Genomic DNA, 20,359 nt, shown 5'->3' with positions numbered 1-20,359 from the left:
ATGGATTAATGGGCAGAGTGCAAGTGAGGCAGGCAGAGGAGGCATGATAAATCTGACTTTGGGGGGGAGCTGCTGATGCTCAACTGCTCTGGAAATGTGTTGCCTGCTTCTGCAATTTATCACGGAGATCCCACCTCCACATATGTGGTGCATGTATGTACGTCCAGTGAGAGGGACGGAGCATAGAACTTCTTATACATAGCTAGTTATAAATAATTAAACCCCAGCCTCATGAGTTGGTGCCATTTGCACATCGGCAGACTAGAAATCCAATCACAGGGGTGGATATTTAGCCGGGGTCTTGCGGAGGCCTATGAGAGTTGTGTCACTGAAATACCGAGCTCGTTTCCTGCCACGGCTAAATGCCGTCATGATGATAATAGTGAGATATGGTTTAAGATTCTGCAGGCAAAGCCAGGTGTTTTTTCTCCATATGAAAAATATGTACATGCCGAAAATGTCTGAGCCCATTCAAAAGAAGCACAGAAGGAGAAATAATTCTGTTGTCTGACAACACCACTATGGCTCCACCTACTGGTTTCCTCGCAGCTTATACTCCAAATGATATTTCTGGAGAATATTTAAACGTTAGATTGATCCACACAAATAACCACTCTGCACTGAAATAAGAGAATTAAAAATTAAATGTAGAAAACATCTTTCTTGAGCTGTTATTCAGCACTCACAGAGGAAAACTGGAACATATATAGTTACAAGTAACTGGGAAAGAGGTATTGTTTATTATTAAGGTGTTTGAATGAGCTGCTAGTACTCTGCAGTTCCAGAAAAAAAAAAGCCGATCAAATTTGGACAGAAAGGGGTATTGGTGTTTAGGGTGAGATAATGGGGTTTGTTGGCAGTATAGTGTAATTAAAAAAAAAAGACACGAGCTTTTTCCCAGAGCAGACCTAAATGAATCTGTTTCAGAAATATTACCAACCAGAGAACTACATGAGAAAAATGCAAGGGCAATTTATTTCAAATGGCTTTCTGTTTTGGAAGGCCTAGTTAGCTGTAGTCAAAGTCCCTGTTAGAAATTCAATGACAGAGCATGCTGGCTTTTGGGTGAATAAGTTAACGCATCCATTTCCGATTAGCATGCAGAGCCAACTGCTCTCTAGAAGATTACTGCAATTTTTAGGGCTTGTGAAAATGCTTGTACTGGTTTTCACCATCCACATGTCTTTCAATTTACTAAGAAAGTGGTGGGATATGGTTCCACTAATACAATTGCCATCTGCCCAGTGCTGGCTGAGGGGGGACAGATGAGTTTTGGGTTTGCATGTCTGGATTCCTTTAAAAAACAAAACAACCCAGGACATTCCTTCTTACATCTGCCAAACACCAAAGCATTTATTCTCAATTTCCTATCCCTGCTTATACAAGAGGCGGTTTTTGTGGTTAGGCAATGGACTGGAAGTCAGGAGAATCAGTTCCTTCATCTGCTGCAAATTTTCTCTGTACGCTTGGATGACCCATGTAATATCTTGGAGCTTTAGTTCTCCTCCTGCAATAATATTTTTGTCTATTAAGGTGGTAAGCTCTCCGGTGCGTTAGGTATATGTACAGCACCTAACACAATAGGGCCCTTGATGTACCTTGGGACCACTATGTGCTATTGAAATACAAAAATACCCACAACCCTTTAGCATTAAGTGGGGCAAAGTAGGGCTGATAACATTTTGCATTTTCCCTAGTTGATGACAAAGTGCCAACTGCCCATACCACCAGTACACAGTAATGCTTCTCATGAATGTGCACATCTGTGCTTGCTAACCCAGTATGTCATCTTCCCAGTGCTATCTGCAGCCAGATCGGTTTACATAAAAAGGATTTTCTTTTGATTTACAGATATCACCTGCTCTGCTAGAAGTCTAAACACTAAGATGGGAGAACTGCAGTGCCTGGCATTAAATGAGGATATCGATATAATAGGCATCATAAAAACTTGCTGGAATGATGATAATCAATGGGACACAGCAAAAGCAGAGTACAAAATGTATAGGAATGACAGAGTAAGTAGATAGCACTGGTGAAGGAATGACACTATATGTGAAAGAAAGCATAAAGTCAAAGAAAGTAAAAATCTTAAATGAATCAACTGTACAATGGCATCCCTATCGACAGAAATTCCATGCTTGAATAATAAGTGTATAGCAATAGGAATATATTGCCAACCGCCTGAGAATGATGGTGATGATGACTGTGAAATGCTCCAGGAGATTAGAGAAGCTACAAAAACAGAAACCACAATACTGTTGGATTTCAACTGTCCCCACGTTGACTGGAAGAGGCAATTTTTTGATTTAGTACTAAGTTGAGCACAGCATCCATAGGTGACTATAACTGAACTACTCAGTAGTAATGAGAATAATGTAATTAAATTTAACATGCTTTTATGGAGGAAAATACCAAAGATGCCCAGCACAGTAGCATTTCACTTCAAAAAGGGGAATGATGCAAAAATGAGGGAGTTAGTTAAATGTCAATTAAAAGGCAAGTATCAGAGGGGTAGTTGTGTTAGTCTGTAGCTGTAAAAGCAGCAAAGAGCCCTGTGGCACTTTATAGACTAACAGACGTATTGGAGCATGAGCTTTCGTGGGTGAATACATGCATCCGACGAAGTGGGTATTCACCCACGAAAGCTCATGCTCCAATACGTCTGTTAGTCTATAAGGTGCCACAGGATTCTTTGCTGCAATTAAAAGCCAGAGTGACAAGAGTGAAATGCCTGCAAGCTGCATGGAGACTATTAAAAAACACCATAGAAGAGGCTCAAACTAAATGTATAACCCAACTTTAAAAAAAAAAAAAAATACAGAAAGAGGCCAAAAAATGCTTCCATGGCTAAACAGCAGAATAAAAGAGGCGGATAGCCCAGTGGGGAAAATAGACAGCAGCATAAACTCTCATAAGTCAAATGTAAAAGTATAATTAGGCAGGCCTAAAAAGAATTTGAAGAGCAACTAGCAAAAGACACAAAAACTAACAGCATTTTTTTAGTACATGGGAAGCAATAAGCAGGCCAAACTGTCAGTGGGGCCACTGAATGATCAATGTGTTAAAGGATACTCAAGGTAGACAAGGCGTTGCAGAGAAATTTACTGAATTCTTGGCATTGGTCTTCACTGTAGAGGATGTGAGAAAAAATTCATGGTATGTGCACACCTTCAATACCTCTTGCAGTTCTAGTCGCCCCATCTCAAAAAAGACATACTAGAATTGGAAAAGTTACAAAAAAGGGCAACCAAAAAAATAATTAGGAATATGGAACAGCTTCCAAACCAGGAGAGATTTAACAGCGGGACTGTTCTGCTTAGAAAGAGCTGACCAAAGGGGGATATGATACATATCTATAAAATTATGGATTGTTTGGAGAAAGTGAATAAGGAAGTGTTATTTATCCCTTCTCATAACACAATAAACACGATGAAATTGATAGGCAGCAGGTTTTAAACAAACATAAGGAAGTACTTCTTCCCACAAAGCACAGTCAACCTCTGGAACTCATTGCCAGGGGATGTTGTTAAGGCTAAAAGTATAAGGGGTTCAAAAAAGAGTTATATAAATTCATGAAGGATTGGTCCATCGATGGCTATGAGCCAAGATGGTCAGGGATGCAACCCAATGCTGTGGGTGTCCCTAAACCTCTGACTGCCAGAAGCTGGGAATGGGTGACAGGGGATGGATCACTCGATACTTGCCTGTTCTGTTCATTCCCTCTGAAGCACCTGGCACTGGCCACTGTCGGAAGACAGGATACTCGGCTAGATGGGTCATTGGTCTGACCTAGTATGGCCATTCTTATGTTCCTTTAAGCATGCACTGTAGAGGTTATTACCTCCCATTTTATTTGTACATGTGATGGAAGAGATACAAGTGGTTTCACCTGCAGAGAAAAGAAAAGCAAGAGGAACATGACCATGTTCCACTGGTGAGAAGTGTGGTGTCAAAAGTGTGATTGCTAGGCAGGGGGTTCTGCCCAGCAAAGGTAGAGGAGATGTGGAGCATGAAGAAGGGGGCATGGCTCAAGGGAAAAGAACAATGTGTTCCCTCTCCGGGGACATTAGAGAAGAGCGGGAAGCTAGACCCACATCCACAAAGGGACAAAGGGTCTCTAGGAAATCACTAGAATGCACAAAGTCCATGTTTGACAGCTTGGCTCCTGATACAGTGCATGAGGAGAGAGAAGCACCTGAGAATGGGATCCACAAAAGACAGCATGGGAGGTAGGGATCTACCTAACTAGCCAATGGGAAAGGGTGGTGTCCTAAGCCCCTCCCCTCTCAGGAAGTGGGTGCCTGTGATCCTTGGCCAGAACCTCTCCCCTGGAGCTTGGTGGCTCAGGGGCCTATGTCATTTCTTGTGAGATTGGCTTAGACACATGCCTAACTCCACACAAAATGGCCTCCCTAATAACCCTCAACCCCATGATGAAGGTATTCCCCCAGGATGTGGAAGCCCCAGGTTCAGTTCCCCCCTCTGCCTGTTGAAGAACAGGGATTGGAACAGGAAAGTGTGCTAACTCCTTGGCTATAATCATTCTTGCTCTCTCCAGCCCATTTAACACCAAGTAGAACAGCGTCACCAAGAGAGGCTGAGAGAGTTCTGTGTCAGAATAGACCATAGCCCAGTGGTTAGGTAACTTCCATTTATACAAAATAAATTCAAAAGAAGTCCAAAACTGGTGCAGAGTATCTGCTTCTCTATGATGCCCTCACCTAGAACCCACTGAAATCAATGGGAGTCTTTCAACAGATGTCAGAGTTGCGTGGTAGGGCAGAGAGGTACTTGGACTGGGAATCAGAAGACTTATGCTGTATCCAGCTCTGCCATTGACCTTCTGCATGACCTTAGGCAAGTCACTTCCCTTCTCTGTACCTCTGCTTCTCATCCCACCCTTTGTCTGCCTCTCTGCTTGGGGTGAGATTTTCAGAAGACCCTAGTGACTGAGGAGCACAAGTCCCACAGACTTTCAATAGCATTTGTGCTTCTGAATCACTTGGATGCTTTAGAAAAATCTCATTGTAAGCTCTTTGGGGCAGGGACTGTCTCTATGTGTCTATACAGACCCAGCACAAGGGGGCCCCAATAGTGACTGGTGCCTCTTAGGCGCTACGATAATACAAGTATATAATGGTTCCTTAATAAAACTGTATGTATGGGATTTTATAGAACATAGACCAATACAGTCTCTCCGCCACTGAAATTCACCCGTAGTAAGACATTCACCTCTGTGTAGAGAACCAGCTCAAGGCCCATGCATAATATAAGTTAAGAGTTTAAGTGGAATAAGTAGTGGGTAGAGCTCAGATGGTCTTATCTTTTAAATGTGCAGCTTTGCATGACCTGGTAGTTAAGTGTCAAGTGATATCATTATATTAATAAAAACAACAAGGAGTCGGGTGGCACCTTAAAGACTAACAGATTTATTTGGGCATAAGCTTTCGTGGGTAAAAAACCACTTCTTCAGATGCGGTTCAGGTGTGGCTTTTTACCCATGAAAGCTTATGCACAAATAAATCTGTTAGTCTTTAAGGTGTCACCAGACTCCTTGTTGTTTTTGCGGATAGAGACTAACACGGCTACCCCCTGATACTTGACATTATATTAATGTTGATTAATTACAATGAAAATGAAATGCGTGCATTTTTGACATGATTAACAAAACCAAGATGCAAGTGGACATAGAATCATAGAATCATAGAATATCAGGGTTGGAAGGGACCTCAGGAGGTCATCTAGTCCAACCCCCTGCTCAAAGCAGGACCAATTCCCAACTAAATCATCCCAGCCAGGGCTTTGTCAAGCCGGGCCTTAAAAACCTCCAAGGAAGGAGATTCCACCACCTCCCTAGGTAACGCATTCCAGTGATTCACCACCCTCCTAGTGAAATAGTGTTTCCTAATATCCAACCTAGACCTCCCCCACTGCAACTTGAGACCATTGCTCCTTGTTCTGTCATCTGCCACCACTGAGAACAGCCGAGCTCCATCCTCTTTGGAACCCCCCCTCAGGTAGTTGAAAGCAGCTATCAAATCCCCCCTCATTCTTCTCTTCTGGAGACTAAACAATCCCAGTTCCCTCAGCCTCTCCTCATAAGTCATGTGCTTCAGACCCCTAATCATTTTTGTTGCCCTCCGCTGGACTCTTTCCAATATTTCCACATCCTTCTTGTAGTGTGGGGCCCAAAATTGGACACAGTACTCCAGATGAGGCCTCACCAATGCCGCATAAAGGGGAACGATCACGTCCCTCGATCTGCTGGCAATGCCCCTACTTATACAGCCCAAAATGCCATTAGCCTTCTTGGCAACAAGAGCACATACATCATGATTAACAGTCAAGTTGTAGAGGCAGTAGATAAATTCAGTTATCTGGGATCAGATATAGCCAACCATGGAAGCTGTCCAAATAATTTGGAAGAAGACTTGGAGTGGCTTACTCAGCTATGGCTGCCTTTACAAAAGTTTGGAAAAATTATGGCATCTCAAAATGTAGGAAGGTTGGATTGGTGAAAAGCTTATTTTTTTCCATAGCAATTTATGCAGATGAATTGTGGGAAATTAATGGTGCTGAAAAGAAAATGGAAGCCTTTGAGATATGGTGCTGGTGAAGACTCTTGCATATCTTCTGGATGGAAATGAATATAAAAGCTTATGTTATAAATATTGGAAAGAAACAGACCCTGCCATCAGAAATCAACAAGCATAAGCTTATGTACTTTGATTACATCAGGCATGGAGATGGAAATACTTGATCAAATTATCCTGGAAGGAATGATGGAAGGTCATCGCAGTTGGGGATGACCAGCAAGGAGATGGATAGATAGTGTGTGGCAGATCACTGGGAGGTCAACTGCTGAATTCTTGAAGCTAGCAATGGATCAAGAAGGCTTCCAGAAATTCTGCTATGATGTCATCAATATTCACACATTAATAAATGGATTTTAATTACAACAATAATAAATAATAATTGAAAGCACTAGCTGGAGCAGTTTTCCATTGGTGTATCAGATAGGAGATGTGATGATCTTATTTCATTTGCTGTACTCGGTATTTAGTCTTCAGGAAATATAAACAATGGTAACAAGCAAAGGTTGAACTGTGACATAACTCTTTATGCATCTAATTTAGAGGCTGAGGGACTATGCAGATATTTGCAAATTTCCCACAGGTACTTCAGTGAAATACATGACTACTGTCCCATACTGTGTCCAATGCTTTTTGGAAGGCGCCCCCAAATTTTCCATTGCATTGTGAGCTTATTTTTATCATACGCTCAATGCCAGAGAATGAACTGTCATTTGCTAGAGCGCATCAGCAGGGGGTTGGACTAGATGACCTCCTGAGGTCCCTTCCAACCCTGATATTCTATGATTCTATGATCAAATGATGGCAGATCTTTGTTTGTCCAGCAGTAGAGTGTCACAGGTTATTACAATACTGGTTAATTTACTGTTGTTTTACTTATCCCTTGCTATAGTTTCCAAAGAATCTGTTTTTCTTTATGGAATTCTGAGCTATGTTTGTGGCTTATACCAAGTAATTGCAAATTAAATTATTTTGAAGACTCAAAAAGTGGAATTCCAGCTATTAAGAGCAAAACTAGTCTCCCTCCATTAGTGAAATCCATCTCTGTCCCTCCTGCTTGTACTCTATCTCTGGTAATCTATGCTGTCATGATCCTCCTGTATGTCAAATCTGCTTGAAACAACTTTAATGCAAGGCTTGTTCACACCTCTCAAGTCTCAGGCTTTGAATTCAGGTCTGGTGGCCATATAAATCAAGGGGAATTAATTAAACAAAGGATTGTTACAAATGACCAGCAGACAGAGGGAAGGATATGTACAGAGGATCTGAGCATCACAGGGCTTTAATGCACTACTCTTTGTCCCCAGGGATTTTGGCTAGGTCCCTTTGATGTATCCACCTAGTCCAAACTAGACATTTCTTCACATTGCAGAAGCACTACTCAGGGTACGTCCAGACTACCCGCCGTATCGGCGGGTAGCGATCGATTTATTGGGATCGATATATCACGTCTCGTTAAGACCTGATATATCGATCCCAGAACGCACTCCCCGTCGACTCCGGAACTCCACCGGAGCGAGCGGTGGTAGCGGAGTTGATGGGGGAGCCGCAGCCGTCGATGCCGCGCCGTGAGGACCCAAGGTAAATCGATCTAAGATACTTCGACTTCAGCTACGCTATTCACGTAGCTGAAGTTGCATATCTTAGGCCTGGTCTACACTACGTGTTTAGGTCGACTTTAGCAGCGTTAAGTCGAATTAAGCCTGGACACGTTCACACGACGAAGCCCTTTCTTTCGACTTAAAGGGCCCTTTAAACCAGTTTCTTTACTCCACCTCCGAAGAGGGATTAGCGATAAAATCGGCCTTAGGGGGTCGGAATTGGGGTAGTGTGGACGGAATTCGACGTTATTGGCCTCCGGGAGCTATCCCACAGTGCTTCATTGTGACCGCTCTGGACAGCACTCTCAACTCAGATGCACTGGCCAGGTAGACAGGAAAAGCCCCGCGAACGTTTGAATTTCATTTCCTGTTTCCTCAGCGTGGAGAGCACAGGTGACCACGCAGAGCTCATCAGCACAGGTAACCGTGATGGAGTCCCAGGATCGCAAAAGAGCTCCAGCATGGACAGAACAGGAGGTACGGGATCTGCTCGCCATATGGGGAGATGAATCACTGCTAGCTGAACTCCGAAGCAGTAAACAAAATGGCAAAATATTAGAAAAGGTCTCCAAGGCCATGAAGGACAGAGGCCATAACAGGGACGCACAGCAGTGCCGCGTGAAAATTAAGGAGCTAAGGCAAGCCTACCACAAAGCCAGAGAAGCAAACGGAAGGTCCGGGGCAGAGCCGCAAACATGCCGCTTCTACGCGGAGCTGCATGCCATTCTAGGGGGTGCAGCCACCACTACCCCAACCATGTGCTATGACTCCCTCACTGGAGAAACACACAGGGAAGTGGGTTCGGGGTACGAGGAAGATGAGGATGGAGATAATGTAGATAGCTCACAGCCGCAAGGAAGCGGAGAAACCGGTTTCCCCAACAGCCAGGATATGTTTATCACCCTGGACCTGGAACCAGTAACCCCAGAACTCACCCAAGGCGTGCTCCCAGACCCTGAGGGCACACAGGGGACCTCTGGTGAGTGTACCTTTGTAAATATTACACATGGTTTAAAAGCAAGCGTGTTTAATGATTAATGATTAATTTGCCCTGGCAATCGCGGCCAGTACAGCTACTGGAAAAGTCTGTTAACGTGTATGGGGATGGAGCGGAAGTCCTCCAGGGACATCTCCAGAAAACTCTCCTGGATGTACTCCCAAAGCCTTTGCAAAAGGTTTCTGGGGAGGGCTGCCTTATCCCGTCCGCCATGGTAGGACACTTTACCAGGCCAGGCCAGTAGCACGTAGTCTGGAATCATTGCATAACAAAGCATGGCAGCGTATGGTCCCAGTGTTTGCTGGCATGCAGACAACATCCATTCCTTATCGCTCTTTGTTATCCTCAGGAGAGTGATATCATTCACGGTCACCTGGTTGAAATGGGGCAATTTTATTAAGGGGACATTCAGAGGTGCCCGTTCCTGCTCTGCTGAACAGAAATATTCCCCGCTGTTAGCCACGCGGTGGGGGGGAGGGGTGAAGTGATCATCCCAGAGAATTGGGTGTGTGGGGGAGGGGAGTTAGTTGGGTTTGTGCTGCATGTTAACTCTGAAACCGCAGCCCCTCCTTTTACATTGCAAACCCATTTTAAATGGCCAACCCAACGGGTGCTTGGTATGGGAAATGAGAGCACTACTGTTTGAAACCATTCCCACATGTTAAGAAGGTTAAAAAAGCCAAAAGACTGTGTCTTACCATGGCTGCCTGCAAGCTGAAATCTGTGGCCTGGCACTGCGTGAGTGATCTCTCACACCAAACCGGAAGGCCCTCAATATAAGAGGAAAAATGCGACCTTGTAACAAAAGCACATGTGCTGTGTAATGTGAACAGCAAAATTTAACGTGAAAGAGTGTACCCATTGTTCTCTAAAATGTGTCTTTTTTAACCACCTCTCCTTTCTCCTCCACCAGCTGCAAAAGTTTCTCCTTCACAGAGGCTAGTGAAGATTAGAAAGAGAAAATGTAGGACGCGGGATGACATGTTCACCGAGCTCCAGATGTCCTCCCACGCTGACAGAGCACAGCAGAATGCGTGGAGGCAGTCAATGACTGATTACAGAAAAGCACAATATGAACGAGAGGAGAGGTGGCGTGCTGAATCGCGGGATGAACAGAGCAAGTTGCGGGCTGAAGATGATAGGTGGCGTCAGCTTGCAGACAGAAGGCAAGAGTCGATGCTCCGGCTGCTGGAGCATCAAACTGATATGCTCCAGCGTATGGTTGAGCTGCAGGAAAGGCAGCAGGAGCAGAGACCGCTGCTACAGCCCCTGTGTAACCAACAGTCCTCCTCCCCAAGTTCCATAGCGTCCTCACCCAGACGCCCAAGAACACGGTGGGGGGGCCTCCGGCCACCCAGTCACTCCACCCCAGATGATTGCCCTAGCATCAGAAGGCTGGCCTTCAATAAGAGTTAAAGTTTTAAACTGCAGTGTGTCCTTTTCCTTCCCTCCTCCCCCACCCATCCCGGGCTACCTTTGCAATTATCCCCCTAGTTGTGTGATGAATTAATAAAGAATGCATGAATGTGAAGTAACAATGACTTTATTGCCTCTGCAAGCGATGCTCGACGGGGGGAGGAGAGGGTGGGGTGGTTGGCTTACAGGGAAGTAGAGTGAACCGGGTGGGGGGGGGCGGAGGGTTCATCAAGGAGAAACAAACAGAAGTTTCACACCGTAGCCTGGCCAGTCACAAAACTCGTTTTCAAAGCTTCTCTGATGCACACCGTGCCCTGCTGTGCTCCTCTAACCGCCCTTGTGTCTGGCTGCGCGTAATCAGCGGCCAGGCGATTTGCCTCAACCTCCCACCCCGCCATAAATGTCTCCCCCTTACTCTCACAGATATTGTGGAGCGCACAGCAAGCAGCAATAACAATGGGGATATTCTTTTCGCTAAGGTCTGAGCGAGTCAGTAAGCTGCGCCAGCGCGCTTTTAAACGTCCAAATGCACATTCCACCACCATTCGGCACTTGCTCAGCCTGTAGTTGAACAGGTCCTGACTCCTGTCCAGGCTGCCTGTGTACGGCTTCATGAGCCATGGAATTAAGGGGTAGGCTGGGTCCCCAAGGATCACGATAGGCATTTCAACATCCCCAACGGTTATTTTCTGTTCCGGGAAGAAAGTCCCTTCCTCCAGCTTTCGAAACAGAGCAGAGTGCCTGAAGACGCGAGCATCATGTACCTTTCCCGGCCATCCCACGTTGATGTTGGTGAAACGTCCCTTGTGATGCACCAGGGCTTGCAGCAGCATTGAAAAGTACCCCTTGCGGTTTATGTACTCGGTGGCTTGGTGCTCCGGTGCCAAGATAGGGATATGGGTTCCGTCTATGGCCCCACCACAGTTTGGGAATCCCATTGCAGTAAAGCCATCCACTATGGCCTGCACGTTTCCCAGAGTCACTACCCTTGATATCACCAGGTCTTTCATTGCCCTGGCAACTTGGATCACAGCAGCCCCCACAGTAGATTTGCCCACTCCAAATTGATTCCCGACTGACCGGTAGCTGTCTGGCGTTGCAAGCTTCCACAGGGCTATTGCCACTCGCTTCTCAACTGTGAGGGCTGCTCTCATCCTGGTATTCTGGCGCTTCAGGGCAGGGGAAAGCAAGTCACAAAGTTCCATGAAAGTGCCCTTACGCATGCGAAAGTTTCGCAGCCACTGGGAATCGTCCCACACCTGCAGCACGATGCGGTCCCACCAGTCTGTGCTTGTTTCCCGGGCCCAGAATCGGCGTTCCACGGCATGAACCTGCCCCAGTAACACCATGATTTCCACATTGCTGGGGCCTGTGCCTTGTGAGAGGTCTATGTCCATGTCAATTTCCTCATCACTCTCATCGCCACGCTGCAATCGCCTCCTCGGCTGGTCCTGGTTTAGCTTTGGCATGTTCTGGCTCTGCATATACTCCAGGACAATGCGCGTGGTGTTCATAGTGCTCATAATTGCCGCGGTGATCTGAGCGGGCTCCATGATCCCAGTGCTAGCTATGGCGTCTGGTCTGAAAAAAGGCGCGAAACTAGTATCTGACGGACCAGGGGAAGGAGGGAGGGAGGGAGGGGCGAGTGACGACATGGCGTACAGGTACAGGGAATTAAAATCAACAAAGGTGGCTGTGCATCAGGGAGAAACACAAACAACTGTCACACAGAATGGCCCCCCCAAAGATTGAACTCAAAAGCCTAGGTTTAGCAGGCCATTGATTTGACGGAGGGAGGGGGAAGCAAATGAATACAGAACAAATCTATTTTTTACATCTTAAGACGATGGTGCAGCATGACTGATAGCCCTCGGCATCTTCTGGGTGCTTGGCAGCAAATACTGGGCGCTTGGCAGTTAGTGTACTAAGACTGATAGCCACTGCAGTATGACGACAATGGATACCAGTCATAATATACTATCTACTGCCAAAAGGCAAGGGGCTGCTGCTGTGTAGCAATGCAGCCCCACGTCTGCCAGCCCCACATCTGCCAGCACCCAGATCGCCCTCGGCCTCTTCTGGGTGCTTAGCAGAAAATACTGGGCGCTTGGCAGAAAATAGCATACTACGACTGATAGCCATCATTGTCAAGACAGTTTGATAGGACTGAACATGTCTGCCCAGGTGCCCATGATTGACAGCCACTGCAGTACGATGACGACGGTTACCAGTCGTAATAAACCATCTACTGCCAAAAGGCAAAAGGCAAGGGCTGGTGCAATGCAGCCCTACGGCTGCCAGCCCCACGGCTGCCAGCACCCAGATCGCCGATGAAGGCTACCAGTCATGCTGCACCGTCTACCGCCAAAAGGCAGTTAGCTGCTGCTGCTGTGTAGCAATGCAGTCCCACGTCTGCCGGCACCCAGATGACATATGGTGATGGTGAGCTGAGCTGAGCGGGCTCCATGCTTGCCGTGGTATGTTGTCTGCACAGGTAACCCAGGTAAAAAGGCGCAAATCTATTGTCTGCCGTTGCTCTGACAGAGGGGGAGGGGCCTGACGACATGTACCCAGAACCCCCCACGACACTGTTTTGCATCATTCGGGCATTGGGATCTCAACCCAGAATTCCAATGGGCGGTGGAGACTGCGGGAACTGTGGGATAGCTACCCATAGTGCAATGCTCCGGAAGTCGACGCTAGCCTCGGTACTGTGGACGCGGTCCGCCGAATAGAGCACTTAGAGCATTTTATGTGGGGACACACACAATCGGCTGTATACAACCGATTTCTATAAAACCGGCTTCTATTAATTCGACCTAATTTCGTAGTGTAGACATACCCTTAGATCGATTCCCCCCCACCCAGTGTAGACCAGCCCTCAGTGTAATAAAGCAGCATAAGTACCAGCCTGAGATCAGTGTAGACTCAGAATATGGAAAAAACAGGCTAGACTGAAGTTTATAGCTCAGGGCTCAGCTGCAGCTTACAAAGCTGTATGGCTGGAGCTTCCATTGCAACCAAGTGCTGTGGGTTTGTGACTTTCAACTAACATTCATCCCCAAAATTAAACACTGAAACTTACATTTTTATTCCAGAAAAAATGGGCTCTGACTAAATCCCCCAAAGTTTCTTCGACTTCCTCTGGACTGTGGGCCTGGCACTAGGAGTCAAAGGGCCAAGGCGCTTAGAAGTGACGGGTGGTTCTAAGTGCTTCTTTTTCAGAAACCTTTCTTTTTAGAAAGTGCTGAACACCCACCCTCTCCAAATCGGACCCCTTTAAGGAGCCTGAAGCTGAGCACCCAAAACCACAGGTCACTTTAGAGAACAAGTCCCAAATTCTGCTACTGTCTCACTGTATAATCAGACACAAGTTGCTTAGGTTTGGGTTTGACCTGGAAAGTGACTATTATTTATGTTACAGTAGCAACCAAAAAGTAGTAAGTGCTGTATAAACATATAGACAGACGCAGTTTCTATCCCAAAGAGCTCGCAATCTAAAGGGCTCAACACATCTGCTCTCCTCTGCGTATATTGAGCCATATATTTCTACTACTGTTTACTCCCGTTAGTAGTAGAGTCAGCACATCAAAGAGTGAGCTGGCTTGTCTTCTGTCTCATGCGCCGTCAAAAATTGTTTGCAATCAGTTACACCTGTCCATTGAACACAGCGGGGTTACACAGTTGTCACTCAGGGAGCAGTTTGGAGACCTCGGGCTTGTGCAGATGTTCCCAAGGTCCTAATGCAAAAGGGAAGAACCAGTTTGACTCTCACAGCATTGGTACTTAGGGGAAAAAAACATTCTTCCACTTGTAAAATGAGCATATGTGAAATCCTTGAGAGACAATCCTGAGGGAACCGCACAATGGCATGCTTACACGGAGACACTGACAGGCATTGATTTACTAATGCCTGTATCACAGAGGTTCAGGAGGTCCCAACTGAACTCAGGCCCCTACTGTGCTAGTTGCTGTTCCAAATACATAGCAAGAGACAGCCCCCATTCAAAGATGTTACAGTCCAAATAGACAAGACAGACAAAGGGTGGGAGGGGAATGAGAGGCAAAGTGACTTCCCCAAGCCCATGTAGTAGGTCAGTGACAGAATTAGGAAGAGAGCCCAGGAGTCCTAAGACTGAGTTAAGCACCCAGTCACTGGGTCCACTGCCTCGTAGTCTAGCGCCAGACTTTAAAGATTAACTGAAAAAATATGGGAGTGTGGGGGCGTTGTGCCTTTGCTATTCCTTTATGATGTAAAAAGACATCCCTTAAATCCCCACTCCCCAAAAGTGTTTTTGTTTTCCTGCTTGTTTATTAGTGTAGAAATGTCAGGAATATTAAATGGTTTGACTAGCGGGTGCCGGCACATTAGACCAAAACCTGAACTACAGCGGTACTATTTCTCAGCTGAACTGGAGGAGATGTTGATTCTTTCACAGAGAACTTTTCTCCCAACTCTTTGCCGTTTGAGTTAAACAGGGATATGTGAAAACCAGTGGGCCTGGTTTACTTCTCACCCCCCCACACTTTGGTCCATCACCATCAGGTAGAGCAGACTCAGGCCCAAACCACTTTAAACACTATCTTTGGAATGTACGGTCCTCATTGCCATAGCATCCAAGCACCTCACCCTTTCTAATGCATTTGTCCTTTCATGGCACGCCTGGGAGGTTGGGCAGTGCTGTCATCACCATTGTACTGATGGGGGAATCCAGACACAGAGGGATCAGGTGACTTGCCCAAGGTCACACAGAAGTTCCAGGACAGAGAAGGTTACGGAAACTGGGTCTCCCAGGCCCAGGCCTAAACCATTGGACCATCTTTCTTCAGTATGGAATGGTGCTTGATTCATCTTCCTGGATTAAAAAAGAACCAATTTGCCTGCCACACACACGATTTTACCCTCAGGGAAAGCAGTAGTGGTAACTTCTCTTCCCTCCTTTGAGGGCTCCCCCCGGCTAGACTAGCTTTTAACACTAGCTGTTACTCCACAGGAAGCTGTCTTAATGCATCATGAAGAGAAAATTAAAGACACAGGAACTATGTTTTGCTTCGGTTGACAATTCACCTTTCACCTCTCTAGGGATCAGCTTAGCACAGCTGGCTCTAATAAGCTTCCCAGGGAGTTGTTAAGTCTTATTTAGTGTTTGGAAAAGCATTTGGAGATGTGTGCATGAAGGACGCTATACAACACAGAGTGACATTTTCCTCTTGTGGCAGTCACCCAGAATGCATTGGGCCTAATTCAGCAAACACTGGGCCTGTCTCGAAAGTCCTTAGTCACACAGTCTGAAATCCTTATTCTCACAATTCCCATTCAGGCTGGTGGAACAACTTTGCTGGAGCATGATTTGTAGACTATAGCCTGGAATCTAGTGAAAGAGTTCCTTAGCCCCCCCTAGCAAATGAGTTAAAAGAGAGGTGGGCAGATTGAGTGTGGGGTGGGGGTGGGGATTCACCTTAATTATTAATTTAGAAATCAGGTGGTGTTCTCTTTTATGTTTCTATAATGGCTTTATCCTGGTCTCCGCATTGCAAATCCTGACACTGAGACTTAACTCCATTTCAATCATTATCTTCAGTGCTAAGCTACAGAGATATTGAAAAAACGCCTCAGGCAATCTGCACAGTACTTCAGCTGGTATCGGCACAACCTCCTGAGTCTTTGAAACATCTGGGTTGGGCAGGATCAGTCATGTCACCAAGCCCAATGGTTTCTCCTTTGCTTTTGTGAACATTTCTCCCACGTTTCTAGGAGGAGGATGTCGGAGAATAACAGAGTTCTCACTCTTTTGTTTGGGTACAGCAAATCAGATACTTTATTCTGTTTAACAGCTGTGTAAAGGAAGAGAGTGCACTAGGACACAGGGTCTCCCCCTCCTAGGTAGGTCTCTTCACAGGTAAACAATTACAGCAAGCATTTATACCTTTTGTTACAGACAATGAAAAGCAACCGCAGCATTTTGTTTATACATAGGTCATTCTGATATCTTGTTTTTCTCACTAATGTAGACTCTCAGTCTACATTCCATATTGTTTGCACATTATCTACACATTATCTACACAAGGTCGCAACAACTTCTCACACAGTTCTTTCCCACTCGCCTCACACAATCCTCACTTCTACAAATCTCGCGTTATTAGGGTTGCAGTTAGCCTGACTCTTGCTAACAAACTGTCATGCATTGCAATCCCCTTCCTGTCAGTTCTTTCTCTGCTTCCACAAGGAAGTGGCTGTATTTATAAGTCAGTGAAAAATTAAAACAGGGAAGGAGCAGCTCTCTCATGAAGAATGCCAAAAGTATTGGATTCTACAGTACAAGGATAATAATTCAGTTAGGGCAAAATGATTCTGATGGCATTGTGCCATAGCTCTGAATGCCTAACGGATGTGAACTGTTTGGTGTCCTCTCACTTAGACCAGTTTAAGACTGACTTTGGTAGAAACACTCCTGAGTCTCACCAGAGTAAGTGAAGAGGGAATGAGTCCTTTGCTCTAGCTCTTTAGCGCTTGCTGGGATACACAGCTTGCTCTGACCCTGGGGCCAGTTGGAGTCCCATTCATGGCCAGGAATAACCTAGAGCAGCCTCAGAATTTGTCTAGGATATACCCAGCTACTCATGGCCATAAGGGGCTATTCTGGAAGCCAGGGCATAGGAACTCCTGAGTAAATCCTCTTTCTCCAGGGGACCTGGAGAACAAAGTGGGTGGATAGAGCTGTTACAATGACTGTGTGGCACCTGGGGTTTCCCCTTTCACAAGGAGAGTCCTTGGGGTGCCACATTCATTAGATTTCCAATGGAGCTGCCCCAACAGGGACTCCTAGGAACAGGGCAATGACTTTCCTAGTATTACTCTAGTGCACAGAGCACCCAATCCAGATTAGGGCACCTTTGTCCTAGGTGCTGCATAATGACGTGATCACTGCCCCAAGGCGTTTCTGAGCGTGAATCTCCATGGGGCTGGAGTGGGGAAGCTGTGTGTCACCTGACTGGCCCACTCCTCCCAGCATGGGTCCTGTTGAGTACCATCCACTGCAGCCAGATGGGAGGGAGGTACATTGCCATGGAGATGGCACCCCTCGCTGCCATGCAGTGGAAGACAGATCTGGGAGCACAGGACACCCCCTGTGAGCAGAGCAGCGGGGGGACCAAAGTAGACCATGCTACTACTAATAAGCCTGTATCCTTCGAAATCACATAGCACTGTTCCAAGGAGCTTAAGGCCCTTTGCAAGCACAAGTTAGCCCGCAGCCCTGCCTGAGTTACTGTAGGTAAGTTGCAAAGAGTCCTGTGGCACCTTATAGACTAACAGACGTACTGGAGCATGAGCTTTCATGGGTGAATACCCACTTCGTCGGATGCATGTAGTGGAAATTTCCAGAGGCAGGTATAAATATGCAAGCAAGAGTGAGTCAGGCTACAGATAACGAGGTTAGTTCAATCAGGGAGGATGAGGCCCTCTTCTAGAAGTTGAGGTGTGAACACCAAGGGAGGAGAAACTGCTTTTGTAATTGGCTAGCCATTCACAGTCTTTGTTTAATCCTGAGCTGATGGTGTCAAATTTGCAGATGAACTGAAGCTCAGCAGTTTCTCTTTGAAGTCTGGCCCTGAAGTTATTTGTTGCAAGATAGATACCTTTAAATCTGCTATTGTGTGTCCAGGGAGATTGAAGTGTTCTCCTACAGGTTTTTGTATATTGCCATTCCTGATATCTGACTTGTGTCCATTTATCCTTTTACGTAGGGACTGTCCAGTTTGGCCGATGTACATAGCAGAGGGGCATTGCTGGCATATGATGGCGTATATTACATTGGTGGACGTGCAGGTGAATGAACCGGTGATGGTGTGGCTGATCTGGTTAGGTCCTGTGATGGTGTCGCTGGTGTAGATATGTGGGCAGAGTTGGCATCGAGGTTTGTTGCATGGATTGGTTTCTGAGTTAGAGTTACTATGGTGCGGTGTGTAGTTACTGGTGAGAATATGCTTCAGGTTGGCGGGTTGTCTGTGGGCGAGGACTGGCCTGCCACCCAAGGCCTGTGAAAGTGAGGGATCGTTGTCCAGGATGGGTTGTAGAGCAGTTATTCATTAGGTGTTTTTTCAGTGTATAATAGAGCCTATTGATACTTCAGGCACATGCACAAAGAATCTGAGTTCACATATATTAATACCCAGAATCATGCACCAGAGGAAAACCTCCCTAATCCATAGCAGAAACTAAACCTACGCAACTACCCCTGGCAGGCAAAGGCACAGTGCCTGAATGTCGGCAAATTTCAGCCTTGACCAGACCTGAGGGGAAACAGAGGCCAGAGCTGTGGACTCTCAGTGTAGAGAACCCCTTGCCTCTAATCTCTGTTGTACAAATCCAGGGACTGCCAGTGAGAGCATCCAAGCTCATTGCCAGCTAGGACAGGGCAAGAGGAGAGAGGCAAGGCAGGATCCAGACCTTAAAGAGGTGTGTAGATTGAAATCATGACCTCAAAACACAGCTGCCCTTGCTGAAGATCTGGAGTGCTTTCCAAATGCAGCTGCAAGCAGAGTGCATTGCAGTTACCTACTCTGGAGGTGGCCAGGGCTTGCATAACTAAAGTGAGTTCCACATTGAGAAGGAGAGATTGCCAGGTCCTGCCCAAATGTCGACGACAAGTAGCATGCTTGGCTACTGCTGCTACATAAAACTCCAGGGACAGCCCAAACTTTTCAAGTAGGGCCCCCACCAAATTCACAGTCCCTTATGGTAAATTTTATAGTCATAGCATTTAAATAATCTTCAATTTCATGGTGATATAACCAAGGGGGTTGCAAGGCTATTATAGGAGGGTTGCAGTATTGCCACCCTTATTTCTGGTGCTTCCTTAAGTGCTGGGAGGCCTGAGAGTGGTGGTCTGAAGGCGGTGCCACAGCCAGCAGCAGCAGCGAAGTAAGGGTGGCAATACCATGGTGCCCTTACAATAGCCATGGGAGAGACCAGATCTCATGGCTCATGATGTGTTTTTCATGGCCGTGAATTTGGTAGGGCCATATTCAAAAGGTATTATTAAAGACATTTCACATACATATACACCGAGACACAAGGGTTCAAATGATCTGTCTATGGCCTTGCACAATCAGCAACAGATTGATAGATTTTAAAACCAGAAGGGACCATTAGGATCATCTGCTCTGACCTCCGGTATAACAGACCAGAAAACTCAGCTTCATAGACTTTGAGGCCAGAAGGGACCATAATGATCATGTAGTCTGACCTCCTGCACATTGCAGGCCACAGAATCTCATCCACCCATTCCCGTAATAGACCCCTAATGCTTGGCTGAGTAACTGAAGTCCTCAAATCATGATTTAAAGACTTCAAGTTACAGAGAATCCACAATTGACACTAGTTCAAACCAGCAAGTGACCCGTGCCCCATGCTGCAGAGGAGATTGAAACCCCCCCCCCCCCCCCAGGGTCTCTGCCAGTCTGATCTGAGTGAAAATTCCTTCCCAACCCCAAATACGGCAATCAGTTAAACCCTGAGCATTTCAGCAAGAGCCACCAGCCAGACACCTGGGAAAGAATTCTCCCTAGTAACTAATGTCCCATCACCAGCCATTAGAGATATTTGCTGCTAGCAGTTGCAGATCAGCTACATACCATTGTAGGCAGTCTCATCATACCATAACTTCATCTAATTACTTTTGTGTGGACCTCAGTAACTTGTGTTGACTAACACATGTTTTCCAGAAAGACATCTAGTCTTGAGTTGAAGA

Source organism: Emys orbicularis, chromosome 5 (assembly GCF_028017835.1).
Source record: "Emys orbicularis isolate rEmyOrb1 chromosome 5, rEmyOrb1.hap1, whole genome shotgun sequence".
NCBI lineage: Eukaryota > Metazoa > Chordata > Testudines > Emydidae > Emys > Emys orbicularis.
Note: the sequence above shows the minus strand (reverse complement) of the source record.